Source organism: Podarcis melisellensis, assembly GCF_964234715.1.
Source record: "Podarcis melisellensis genome assembly, chromosome: 1".
Classification (NCBI taxonomy): domain Eukaryota; kingdom Metazoa; phylum Chordata; class Lepidosauria; order Squamata; family Lacertidae; genus Podarcis; species Podarcis melisellensis.
The window spans coordinates 27,723,827-27,737,874 of NC_138528.1; the positions used below are offsets into that span (position 1 = coordinate 27,723,827).

The following is a 14,048-nucleotide window of genomic DNA, read 5'->3' on the forward strand; positions in this document are numbered from 1 at the left end:
TGGGGCGCTATCAGTTTTGTGTAACTTGAGACAGGGGATTTGTTTGGCCTGACAGGCCAGATGCTAATCTTCTGCCACCTCCACAGGCCAACTCTGACAGGTGAGCAGGACAGCCCACCTATCAATCATCCGATGTCATAATGATGTTCCTTGCAGAACCAGCTTGTTGCTAGGCTCTTTGGACAACAGATTTGCAAGCCCTGTGCCAGGTGGCGGCCATCTGCCTTTTAAAAGGTGATTTGACCATGGATCAATCAATGCCTAAAAGCCTTGATAGCTGAACAATGATCTCCCCCTCTCCCTGCCATGCACCTCAGGAGATCCACGTCAGCATAGCAACTTGGGAAGATGCCCAACCACTAACCTACTACCATTCCCCCATATCATGGCTGGCTAGTTACCGAGTGGGCATAATGGGATGCTGAGGCAGTTAGGAACAGCATAGTGCTGAACCAATATTTTTAGCCGTCCCCTAACCCCACCCCAGCCATTGGGTGGGGGGAGGGGTGAAAGCAGAAAGCCTCCAAAGACAAGAGTCAGGCAAAATTTATTGAAGTTTCCAGTAACTTCTCAGAATACCAGAAGCAGGAAATGTGGCCAAAACTTCCTTATTTACTTATTTTATTGCATCTATATCCCATCTTTTCCTTCATGGAGTTCAAGGTGGTGTACATGGTTCTGTGAGGTAGGTTAGACTGAGAGTGAGTGTGATGGCTTGTGAACGCTCTCCGCAAGAAATGCCTCTGCTCACTCAGAGATACATATATACAGTCTTTATTTTACATATGTACAAGCAGCACATTGCAATCATGCATCCAAATCCTCCGGCTCAGATTCTGGGAGTGCCTTATGCCCGTCCCTTCTCCAACAGAAAAGGCGTGGAATTTTCATGTGATGTCTCTGTCCCCTCCTCTTTAACACTCTCCTTTCCTTGGCAGATGGAATAGGCATTGTTTCACTGTCTGTGCCAGAACTTCCTGTGCGGTGTTGGGGCTCTGGTCCAACATCTGTGAGCTGTCCCTGCTTCTGGATTTCCTTTCTTTCCTCCAGCGCCACTTCCTGCCCCCTTCCTCTGCCTGTCTCTGTTCCTCCCCTTCATTCTCCGGCAATACCATGACAGTGAGTGACTGGCCCAAGGTCACGCAGTGAGCTTCATGACCATGGAGATTCAAACCCTGGTCTCCCAGGTCCTGGTCTGACCACTCTAACCACTACACAATACTGGACTTCATGAAAGTCACATGAATGTGCCTCCCCAAAAGGAGGGGCAGGTAATCCCCTGAAAAAGAATGCACTTTCAGGAAATTACAAATGAGAGAGATGAAGGGGCTGTGTAAGAGCAGACCATAAAAACTGCTGTCTTGCCCAGCCAAGCCAAACTCCTTCAGCACTTATCCCCAAGCTAGTCAAATCTTGAACACGATTACTGCAAAACTTTAAGGGATGGTGATAATGTAAGTCCACTGTGAGCATACATCTGAAGATGGGTGCTGCTGCTTCCACTCCTCAGTGGTTCACTAGTAGAAACAGGGATGTCGTAATAAACTTCTATACTAACTAGCATGAGCTTACGATCTGAATCAAATATGTCAGATTTCTTTGGATAAAGTGTGGTATATAAATTGAAATCATCATCAGTGTATCAGGTTTTCCTTGATAATGTTGTTAGGTTTGTTATTCCCTGCAAAGAATAATTTATGTTAAAGCTGTTTTTAGTCTGTCCATAGAGTAGTCCATTTGAAAATTAAAGGAAAAGCCCACAAACACAGAGAGGCATCAACTAAGTACAGCTAGCCTTGCAAGAAATTGCCTGGCCATCTCATTTCTTTCCCAACTTTTGCACAGACCTATCAAGGTAACCTACTTGTGCTTCAGTTTCCCCACTGAAAAAGCATCATTAAGGGACTTGAACAGAAGAGAAAACTATTTTCATTATTCAAGTTTGCTTCAGTTCCCAAGTATTTGTCCTTCTTCTCACTGCATTCCTTGTTTGAAAAAGTTAGAGAACTTGCTATTCTGGTTCAGCTTTTCTTTTCTGTCCTCTCATTTCCTCTAGTCCACGATGACCTTGACCTCCTCTTTCCTTCTGATCCTGCCATTTCCTTTAAGCCTCGCCTTCGTCTTTCATTCCTCTCATTGTGATGCTTTTATTGTCAAGAGCTGAACTTCACACCGAGGCTACCTCAACCCACAGACTTTGGAACAAAAGATAACATGGGCACTAAAAAGCACCAGGAACAAGAGACAGAATTAGCAGGCAAGACTGCAGTGGAGTGAGAAAAGAAAGTCAACTAAAGTTAGTCCTGTGATCACCCAGGTGAACTTGTCCCTAAGTTTCTCCTGGCCTCAAGAAACCTTTATGATTACAAAAACCATCCTACTTCTTAACTTCCACTTTTCTGCTGAATCTTTCCTTTAAGTTCCCTGGCACAAAATGTACAACATTCCAGATTCTGTAGTGTAAAACATCTATACTGGTAACTTTATAAGGACGCTTAAGAAATTTTGCTGGCTGTGAACCACAAGCTGGTGACCAGACTAAAGCCAACAGTAGGCTTCATGGCTGAGTAACTACTTGAATCCCAGTCTCCCGGTTCTGTGTCCAAAAACACTACCCACTACCTCACACTACCTTTCACTTAATCCTCACATTCCACACTCCAGAATATGTGAGTGCACTGAGCTTGAGTGGCAGCTCACAGGTCAAAAGGGTGTTCCTGCAGCTTAGACCCAGGTGTCAAAAAGGATGGCAGCCATAATCAGGCCATCAACAAGGTAAGTAGGCAATGTGCTGGTACAGTAGGACCTTGGACAGCTCTAAACTGACAACTTCTTCCAATAAGAAGAAGTTGCCCTATCTACCTCTCAATGGTTCCTTCTCCTTTCTGGAGAAGTCAGAAAGATTCATCTGGCCTGTACAGAAAGATTCATTTGGCCTGTAGCCAGATGCATTGTGGGTACATTGTGTGTGTTCAGGAATGGGCACTGGGAGACATAGGGCCTTCATGGTGAATGTGACAGTTCCTCAGGAGAACCCAGATCAGGAGTCTCTGGCTTAGTGGCAAGGCCCATGTCTAGTGGGTCTTCTGCTTGTTCTGCTGGCCCTATCCTGATCTAGTCTGAACAAGCCGGGTACCAACATCAACCGAAGTTTCATAGTGCCTATGAAGCAGGAAAGGGATTAATTGAAAGAGTATTTGTATAATATACCTGTTTTCTTTTGGACAACTCAAATCCAGCTAAACCATTGAAACTTAAAACAACAACCTGGAATTGACATAGAGGGAAAGCAGCCAATCAGATCAGGAACTGTAAAAGAAGTGCTGTTTAATTACAATTTAATCAAAGGTGTTTTGTTTGTTGCTTATTAAAATTAAGCCAGTTTATTGCCAGGGACAGGTGGAGAAGAGGAAGTTAAAACAACCCATCTGCCTTTGTAAATGAATATTTTTTTAAAAAAAATAATAATCATGGAGACATTACTGAATCATTGCTTTAAAAAACAGGATATGTAAATCAGGTCCTCATTTGTTAGTGTCCACTATAGGCTGGGGTCTCTGACTGGCACCATAGCTATGAAATGAGATATGGACAGAGTAGAGTAGGGTGGTATTTTTATTGTTAGAATTATAATTCCATTTTGGCTACAATGGAGTAAACAGGGGCTGTCTGCAAAAAATGGTGTTGTTCATTGGAAGGTGCCAAAAGTTGCATAAAACATATGGGAGATAACAGCTCTCTTTAGGCATGAAAAAACTCATAGTGCGTAGGATTCCTGATTTTGGAGGAGCTTGAAAGGGCTGCCTCTCCCCTTATGAACTGACCCGGAGCCTGCAATCATGGAGGCCCTTCTTCGTGTGCCACTGCCACAAGAGGCCTGGAGAGCAGCAAGACGAGAATGGGCCTTTTCTGAGGTGGCTCCCCATTTGTGGAATGCTCTCCCCAGGGATGTTCACTTGGTACCCTCATTACATATCTTTAGGCACCAGGCGAAAATGTTTCTCTATAACCAGGCCTTTGGATGATTTAACCTTCAATGGCCTTTTAAATGTGTTTGTGGGAGGGAGTGTTACAGGTTTTACCATGTATTTTGTGTTCTCATTTTTTATTTTTATGCTGTGAACCACCTTCTGACCTTCGGATGAAGGGCGCTATACAAATTTAATAAATAATAATAAATAAGAGTTTGGATTTGATATCCCATTTTATCACTACCCTAAAGGTAAAGGTAAAGGTAAAGGTACCCCTGCCCGTACGGGCCAGTCTTGACAGACTCTGGGGTTGTGCGCCCATCTCACTTAAGAGGCCAGGGGCCAGCGCTGTCCGGAGACACTTCCGGGTCACGTGGCCAGCGTGACATCGCTGCTCTGGGGAGCCAGAGCCGCACACGGAAACGCCGTTTACCTTCCCGCTGGTAAGCGGTCCCTATTTATCTACTTGCACCCGGAGGTGCTTTCGAACTGCTAGGTTGGCAGGCGCTGGGACCGAGCAGCGGGAGCGCACCCCGCCGCAGGGATTCGAACCGCCGACCTTTTGATCGGCAAGTCCTAGGCGCTGAGGCTTTAACCCACAGCGCCACCTGCGTCCCTCATCACTACCCTAAGGAGTCTCAAAGCAGCTAACAATCTCCTTTCCCTTCCTCCCCCACAACAAACACTCTGTGAGGTAAGTGAGGTTGAGAGACTTCAGAGAAGTGTGACTGGCCCAAGGTCACCCAGCAGCTGCATGTGGAGGAGCAGGGAATCAAATCCAGTTCACCAGATTATGAGTCCACTGCTCTTAACCACTACACCACACTGGCTCTCCCAGTGTAGTACATACAGGAAAATCTACTTACAAACCCCTTTCAGATCTTACTGGTCAACATAGCAAGGTCAGTGTGAGGCCTGGGCCAGCACACACAGCCCTGCCCCTCCTCAGGGCCAGCTCAGCCATTAGGCAAGGTGAAGCAGCCAACTTGGGCGGTGAAAGCCAAAGATCTGACACCCCCATGGGCGCTCTGCCATCACAGGAGAAACGGTGCCAGTTTTCATCAAGACAAGATCTCACCAGAAACCTCCATGGTCATCGCCACAGGTAAGGGAGGCTTTGGTGTTGTGGCGTGGCACATTCTTGTTCCGTGTCAGGCGGAGAAACAGGATGTGCTGCCCCTTCACCTCCTACATGCTTAGATTATTGTGGGCAAAGTATGCACACTCAAGAAGACTTCTCCCATAATTTTGAACAGTTGGCCCACTACCCTCAGTTCTTGACTACTGAATTCAGAGCTCAGTTGTTTCCCAAATCCTGCAGCGAGATCATGAACCTAGGACAGAGCGCTCTCCAACAAGTGACCCTCTTCCTTTTAAACAAAAGCATATTGTTCCATCCGAATGGCTTTGTGTTTTCTGAAGCCTTTCTTTGAGCAAAGGAAATGCTGACATGTGTGTCTAAGCTCCTTCTGTCACCACTGCATGTCATCTGGGCTGGGCTGGGATTGCAGCTGGCACTGTTCTTTCTGCAGGCAGTGGGTCTGGAAAGCACAAAGTTATTGCTCAAGCTGCCAAGCCCTCTGGCCAGCTGTTTATTGTTTGTGTGTGTGTGTGTGTGCACGCGCGCACACACACGCACATCCGTGGAGGGATGTGTGTTTGTGTCTTCAGAATATTTGTTATTATTCCATTTGGCCAGAAAACTGAAACAGAAGTAACCTGACAGAAAAATGTAGCAATATTAGTACCCGGAGGTTCTCTGAGCTGAACTGTCATGCACAATTTTCCCACTGCGCAATGATCCACATAGGCTGCTTCTCCATCTCTGCCATAACACCCCCCATCATCACATAAGGTTTGCAGTCAACAGCATGAAAACGTCATAAGACGATCTGCAGGTGAACCGGTAATAATTAATCTCACATTGCTAAAGTAGGAAGAAATGTATCTGTGGAAACAGGATGAATGACATCACCGGTTCCCACAATGCCTATAATGTAACGTTACATGGCCATGTGTGTCGACAATTCATGTTATCCTTTCCCCTTAAAAGAAGTGTGGGGGGGGGGAATAGTTCACATTGACAATGCACAGAACTGCATCACATGCTATGTGGTCAGTGTATCAGTCATGTTTCCCCACCACATGAACAGATTTTCCCCTTCCTTGTTCATTCTCTCTCTCTCCCCCACCCCACCCCTCTTTTCCTCAACTATGGGAACCTACACAAATGCAACTGTTAAACTCCTGATGGCAAGGAGCAAAAGAGAAAAAAAGAATTATTTATTCAAATTATGCCTGGAAAATCAAACAATCAAGAACACATAAAATGGGACTTATTTTTAGAGTGAGATAGAATTATTGACAAATGCCATATAAGTGGATTGCGGGATGGTTCCAAAATTCTCTTCATCCAAGTATCTCCCTGGTTTTTCTGTTTTGTTCTGGATGAGCTGCTCTTGTTTCTGAAGTGAAACCAAAGCATCAGAAATACTCTTATTGTTCGGCTTCTAACTGTTTCCAGATTTTGCACAGTACACTTTTTGCAGTTGCTGTAGCTAATTTTAGAGCCCATGTGCTGGAGTAGTGATGAGTACTGTATTTTTTAATTTCTGGTTTTAATTAGATTAGGTTGAATCTACCATTGCATGAATGGAACATGCATCAGTTGGTTGGGGGAAAACCCAGACCGGATTCTGGTATGAGGGCATGGGGTAAGGAAGGCCTGCTGTGTGCACAGGTGTTTTCTGGTTGTAGCAAGCTGTACCTGCTCCTGTACCTGCTCCCTGATCCCTTTTTCTTGAGTGGAGATGACAGTGCCCTTTGCCTGCACAGCACAAGTTTTACCAATGAGCTACAGTCCCTGGCTTTGGTGGTGTTGTTTCTATATTTATATTTCTTACGTCATGGGTCCCAAGGTGCCACATTTGTGGTTCTCAGGTGGCGTGAGCCATTCAGGCACTGCCAAGACCCAAACCTACTAAGATTTGCAAAGGTGGTGTTCTCATGCACATATGTCCTGTGTACGTGCATACAATCTACATTTGCAGAAGTTTGTCAGTGTATCTGGGAAGAGGTGACTGTATGTACATGTGCTACCCAATCATGTTTGTGTTTCGATTTAGCTTTCATAAATTTGATGCACACATTCTAACCCCGGAGTGACAAGCTACAATCAGCTCTTGATTTCATCAACTTGTCATGCTTTAATCATTCCTCTTGGCAGATCTTTCAACATATGCTACAGCACCATCTTCTAAAACAGGCGTTCCCCCAATGCTGTTTTATTAACTCCGTCTTTTAATTTATTTTGGGCTTCTTATAAGATGCAGTCAATGTGTCTGAAGAGAGGCTGTCAGTCTCCGATCCACATGGCTGGGAAGCATTTGAGGGCTCATTTAAGTCCCACAAAAGAGTAAAAGATGAAAAATTAATCAGTGAAAACACCAGCTATGAAAAAGCACCATTAGGGATCTTCTCAAACTGCCCACAACACTGACAGAAATTCAAAGTTAAGGTCACTTCATTGACTCTAACACAGATGCCATAAAGAGCAGAGGGAGTTTAAAGAGACTAGAATCTAGCCAATTCCCTGAAAACGATGCTTGGAATAGACTAAAATGTTATCAGTTCTTAACAGATGCCATTAGTCAAGACTAGACTGGTTTGCCCATTTTCCTTTCATCAATACTGTACTGAGGGTAGGGCTGAAAGTCTATGCACCCAACTGGACCATGTAATTCATGATATGGGACATGTAAACCATTTATATGATTGCAACCCAGTTTTTCCCTTTCAAGATTAAAGTAACACAGAAATCTAGCCTGATGATACATGCCTCATTATTTTGTATACATCGTGGTAGAAGGAGATGGTACAAGTAAAGCCAACTGGTTCACTGTGCCAGAAGGGATATTTATAGTACAAATGTCCTGCTGAACTCATTGTATCCCTAGGTAAGTGCATATAAAGTTGTATGCATACACGTTGCATTCTGTTTCTTGAATTTCCCCAAAACCTTCCTTAAAATGGGGCAGCCCTCATACAACCCTAGTGATGGATTGAAAAGTAACAGAAGTATCTGGTGTGCCATGCTCAAAATCAAGCTATTTTGCATTTCATATTCCTTAATAAATACCATTCTATCATGCCACCCATGACAAATGCAGATTAGAATCCCCATGGATTAAAAACACACACACACAAGGGAAAATAGCCATCCTTTCCTTGTTTCTTATGATTATGATTATTCACATCACCCTTTTCAGATTGCAGGATGACTCATATTTATTTTAAAATGTAGCAAATAAATGTAATAAGATTTTCAAAGTGGCAAACAAGCTTTATACTAAAGCAACCGTAAAAACACAAAGCCCATTGAAATAAACAACCAAGCTGCTAATAAAGGCAAAGGTACATGCATCAGCACCATAACCCTAAAATCATGCTCAAAAGCCGAGAGGGTGTATATGTTTGTGATATTGCACCAGAAACAGGTCTTTGATAATAGATGCAGGGTGGACTTAAATCCTTTATTCTTGACAACTGACACTTCTTCAGTTTTCACAAACCTCGTCAGTGTCACATCTGAAGCAATAAGATGAATGGCGAAGTCCATGGATCAGTCTACATTCTGCCTAGCAACTCCACTGTGATCTGTTTGGTGAAATCAGTACCCCCAATGACTAGTCACAGTTCTTTACATACACATCTCTCTTCCCCAGCTCTCTTATTTGGTCCCAAAGGTCTCTCTGCTAAATCTCATCTTTAGGATCTACAACAGCCTAGGCATTATCAGATGAAATAGCCCCATCATAATCTCATGCTCTTCTGTGTTTTGGCTAATTCCTTTACAAATAACCTTGAGTCTTCTGTATGTCCTCTCCTCATATCTTAGGAGAGAATCTCACTTTCCCCTTCAACCCCTCCCCCACAAATATTATCTTTTGCTGTCTTCTGGGTGGTTATGTTTAATCTCAGGATTAAGCAGAAGCCCGTAGTTTGCCTTGAACAGCTTATCAGCTTCCAAGAGACATTTACAAGGAGAGAAAGGCTCTGGTTTTGATAGCAGTAATTGTATTTAGCTTGTAAGATACAAGGCTATTTATCTCATGTCTGGGAAATCACAGAGGAGGGAAGAATGGAGAATGCTCGCTGATAAAAAAAACTAAATAGAATTAAAAAAATAAAAAAGGAAGTCAAGAAGAAAAGAAACAACTTCTCCACGGCACCCCCAAGTGGGAAGATGCTCTAAGAAATGGACTAACCATTGTATAAAATACAACTCTTTTGGAAAAAGAGATAAAAGAGGAAGGCGTGAGGTGAACAAGAGCTGGACAAAAAAGGAGACATCTTCAAGGAAATTAGAATTCAGTGCAGTTCAAACTCCATGAATCTTTGCTGCCTGGTTTGTTGCAGCATTTGAACCCATTTTTTGAGCTGCAAAGAACAGACACTTCCTTCACAATGCTGAGGCTTGCTCTCGCTTGCTCCGGGGCACCTGATCTACAATTGCTAGCTGGAGAGGGGCATGTTTATGTTATTTACTTTTGCATTTATATCCCACCTGTCTTTCATAAAATTCCACAAATGGGGCAGTGTTCCATCTAGGAATCAACCATGCCTATGTCTGGTCAGTGCCTGGATGGGACATTGTCTCGGAACTTCAACCTCATTGTTACATCACTTGGGAAGACAGGTAAACTAATGAAAAAATTCCTTCCAGTAGCACCTTAGAGACCAAGTAAGTTTGTTGTTGGTATGATCTTTCGTGTGCACGCACACTTCTTCAGATACACTGGAACAGAAGTCACCAGACCTTTATATATAGTGAGAGGGTGGGGAGGGGTATTACTCAGAAGGGTGGTGGGAATGGGTGATTGGCTGATAGGTGTGGCAAACCTGTTGACGACTGTTAACGACTGCAATTGGTCTTACAGGAAAAAGCAAGGGGTGAGATGGCTAAAAATAGCTTTATCGTGTATAATGAGATAAGAATCCAATGGTCTTAGTTGGTCTCTAAGGGGCTACTGGAAGGATTTTTTTTTTGTTTTGTTTTGACTACGGCAGACCAACACGGCTACCTACCTGTAACTGGAAGAAGCAAAGATCACCAGTGTCAAAGCAATGATTCTTCAACATCAACTTTGTTAGACTGGTCATATTGTGCGGATGCCTGATTATCATCTTCCAAAGCAACTACAGTGGTACCTCCGGTTGCGGACAGGATCCGTTCTGGAGCTCTGGTTGGATCCTGATGTTTTCGCAACCGGAGGGACCACTTCTGTGCATGCGCATGCAGTCAAGCACTTCCAAGTTTGCCGCTTTCACAACCCAAAGTTTATGTTACCCGAGGGTAACATAAGCCAAGGTGCTACTGTACTCTATTCTGAACTTAAAAATGGAAAGTGTAATGCTGGTGGTCAATAAGAGGTTTAAAGACTCTCTAAAGGCAAATCTAAAAAAAAAAAGGTAGTATAAACACTGGCAACTGGGAAATACTGGCCTGTGAGTTCTCCAAAGGTGTCATGGACTTTGAAGATGTTTGAACTCAGGATGAGAGGGAGAAACGTACTAAGAGGAAGGCACGCTTGCCAAATCCACACCGTGATCAACTCCCGCCTGGAAACCTATGTTCCCACTGTGGAAGGACATGTGGATGCAGAATTGACCTCCATAGTCACTTACGGACTCACTGTTAAGACCATGTTCATGGAAGACAATCTTACTCAGCTATGAGTGATCACCAGAGAAGAAGAATGTATCATTTGCTTTTCAGGCCACACCCTTGGACAACATCTTGGGGGTGGAGGGGTATGGAGCGAACCCAATCCTAAACAAACTTATTAGGGAATAAGCCATGCTGGACTTCCATACCAGTAAGCATGCTTTAGTTCATGCTGCAGTCTTTCCTTGAGTGATCAATATAATTGGCATTGGGAAGGAACTTTCTCCAGACTGGCAATGACCCTGGAAGGTTTCTGCTTTCCTCTACAATATGCAGTTTGGTTTGTTCACATGAATCCTTTCAAATATTTGCTCCGTAAATGCCTTTATGCCAAGGATGGGGAAGCTATGGCTCTCCAGATGTTGGGCTCCAACCTTTTAGTTCCAGTCAACGTGGTTAATGATCAAGGATGATGGGGACTGTAACTCAACAACATCTGGAAGGCCACAGTTTTACATAATATTGCTTGCCTGCAGGCAGAAGTTCAGTGAGAGAGCAAATATATTACATGCAAAGGGGCAGGTTCAGTCCCTGGCATCATCAGTCAGGGCTGGGAGTGATCCCTGCCAGAAATCTGGAGGAAGTGTAGTAAATACGGAACTAAATGGGCAATGCTTTGAGTCAGTATGACAGTTTTCTGTGTTCCTATGTTCACCATGGCATGAATTCCATAATCCAGTGACTGGAGTCCCTTGGAAGCTTATCGGGAGTTTGTCAGTCACATCAGTAATGAAGACAAATGGCACTAAATATGTTTTATATACCATAGCAAAATATCCCCATAATGTGCAGCTCCAGAGGAGTGTTTGGTGTGTCTTGGTCCAGCAATTAGAATTAGTAGTTTTTAAAAACTACATAGGAAGCCACATTCAAGCGTTAATTTAACAGATTTTCCTCAACAATTCTACATTTGTTTTTCTTGCAAAACATACCTTTTCAGGTGTATTTTATTTTATTTTATTTTTTAGCCCAGAGCTGCACCACAACATTTTGAGAGAAGTGAAAAATTCAAAGGGTTATTAAGTTCTGAAGGATTGCTGTGTTTCCATGGGAATTCACAAGGTTCCAATTAGTCAGGCTTCCCTAGTCCATATACAGGTTTAGGACCTTACATCAGGTCTGATGACTTTCAGTATAGCCTAGTACTGTCTTCTTCAACTGGCAACAGTTCTCGAGTCTTTTGCAGAGGACTTCCCCATGACCTGGAATATCTTGTTAACTGGAGATGTCAGTGATAGAACCTAAAGCCTTCTGCCTGCTGATCTGCAACTGTGCCATGGTCCCTTTCTTACCACATTGTGGAATACTGAGCCAATTAACTAATTAATAACAGCATCACTTTCTTTGCTTGCATGGCTATTGGTTGTGATGGAGTCAGATGAAGCAGGATGACCCCCTACAGAGTTAGGTTTTTTGGGGTGTCTTTTTAAAAAACTAAATACAAGCTTTGAAAACAAGTGTTTCTTTAAAAGGCAAACAGCTTCTCTGAAGCACAACACTAATTATTACAGGTGGTTTGGTTTCCACTAGAGCTCTGTCCAACTCCTCCCTCCCTCACCTCTTTATACAATCTTCCTACTGCTCTGAAGGATGCTCAGGCACCCAATGGATGAATAAACATACAGAATGTGAAGTTCATTTTAATGTACATTCCATTTCTGGTAAAGCCCCAGATGTATTTTGTAAGCAAACAGAGCAAGACAGAAAGGGGTGAGGGAGCCTCCTGTCTCAGAAGTAATTGAAACCTAGGTACCTATCTTATGTCCATGTCAAGGCAAGAGATTTATTTTTAACACTTCTAACCATCTTGGATTCTTTCCTTACTTGAGGATTCAGGGGTGGGTTGTTTTTTTTTTAAATGTCATTTTTTATAGTGAAATGTCCAAAACATGACAGTCTTTGCTGCAATAAAAGCATGCCAGAAAGAGGCTTCAGCGACTTGTATTAGCACCCATCAGGAATGTAGTTCGTAGATGAGACAACATTCTCCAAATCACAAAGCAATCTTGGAGAAAGCATTCAGTACTAGGAAGACAGTACTAGGAAGTTATTCCACTTTATTCTCTGACCACGTGGGTGTTGCATGAATTCTCACACGGGCAATAGGGCAATAGGAGAACAGGTGAGAGACAGGCATATAGTCATCTGCTTCAATTGCGTTGCTATTTTTGATCCATGCATTTCCCCATTACTGTTACTAATGTCTGTCGGGAGCACATATATAAAAATAATCATTAGAATCATAGAATCTTAGAGTTGGGTCATCTAGTTCAACCCTGTGCAATGCAGGAATCTCAGCTAAAGCATCCGTGATTGTTCCTCTGGGACAATGGACACACACAGCCGACAACTGTTCTGCAGTTGCAAGTTATGCTCCACAGGCATATCTTCCAGAAGCTAATAGGCCTTCCCATTACAGTATTTAAAACTATCTGTCCCTTCACTGTTGTTACCCCCCCCCATCTCTGCGTCTTCTTCTGTCTTGAAATAAGTGGCTGAGCCCCATTATTCTCTTCTACTCACTCAGAGGTTCCTCATTTAAGCATTTTCACAAGACCAGAAAACTCACTCAGTGGCATTGGGATAAAATAGATGCTTGTAATTTAAGCCGTGTGACATTTAAGGCAGCGGATGCATGTGACACAGATCCATTCTCGCAATGGCTATTGTATGGGTGAAGCCATTAATCACACTGAAAATGCTTAATAGGGATAAAACCAGCATTGAAGATTCAGGTACTGGGTTCTACCAAGACTCATCAGCTGTTTTAAGGGTCATTGTAGAGATTGTCTCTACACGGTAAATTCTAATTCTGCTTGTGACTCTCTTTAATGTTCTGCTTAACCCGTCACTTTTGAAACATTTGTAATCGCTTTGTGTTTGAAGCATCTTTGTAGAATTAGCAGTTAGCCAAACTGTACTGAAAATAAATTACTTTGGGGTTATTCATGAACATTCACTGAAATGTCTAGAGGCTCTTTAATTACCTGGCTATATTCACAAAACCCAGAAACCGAAACAGCAGACTGTTGTGTTCCAGTTTAAATTATCCAAATTGTTTGATTATCCACATTCACCATACACAACTATGTAACCGCAGTTTAAAATAGCCCTATGTAACTAGCACCCCTGCTTGTTTGAACTTCTAATTATCCATATATTTCGGGTGTTCCCACCCTTACCAAGCCATTTAAATTACATGAGGTTGCGTTGTGTATCCCTGTGTACAAAGAAATGGAATGTAAATAAGTCCTTTGCGGCATCAAATTTCAGCATAAAAAAATTCTTAGCTCCAAGAAGTGAGCTGGATGCTCTGGTCTGTAATTGGATAGATGAGCCACAATTGTGGA

At 43.0% G+C, this 14,048-nt stretch overlaps 1 protein-coding gene and 1 long non-coding RNA gene across 27 annotated transcripts in view; one reads left to right on the forward strand and one right to left on the reverse strand.

Annotated features, from left to right (window-relative positions):
• Nucleotides 1–14,048, reverse strand: part of NRXN3 (neurexin 3) — a 1,185,406-nt gene that overhangs the window by 141,169 nt on the left and 1,030,189 nt on the right. The window lies entirely within an intron of this gene.
• On the forward strand, nt 159–2,388 carry LOC309372887. Its single transcript, XR_014169720.1, has 2 exons — nt 159–234; nt 2,057–2,388. It is a non-coding gene; the product is annotated as an uncharacterized lncRNA (long non-coding RNA).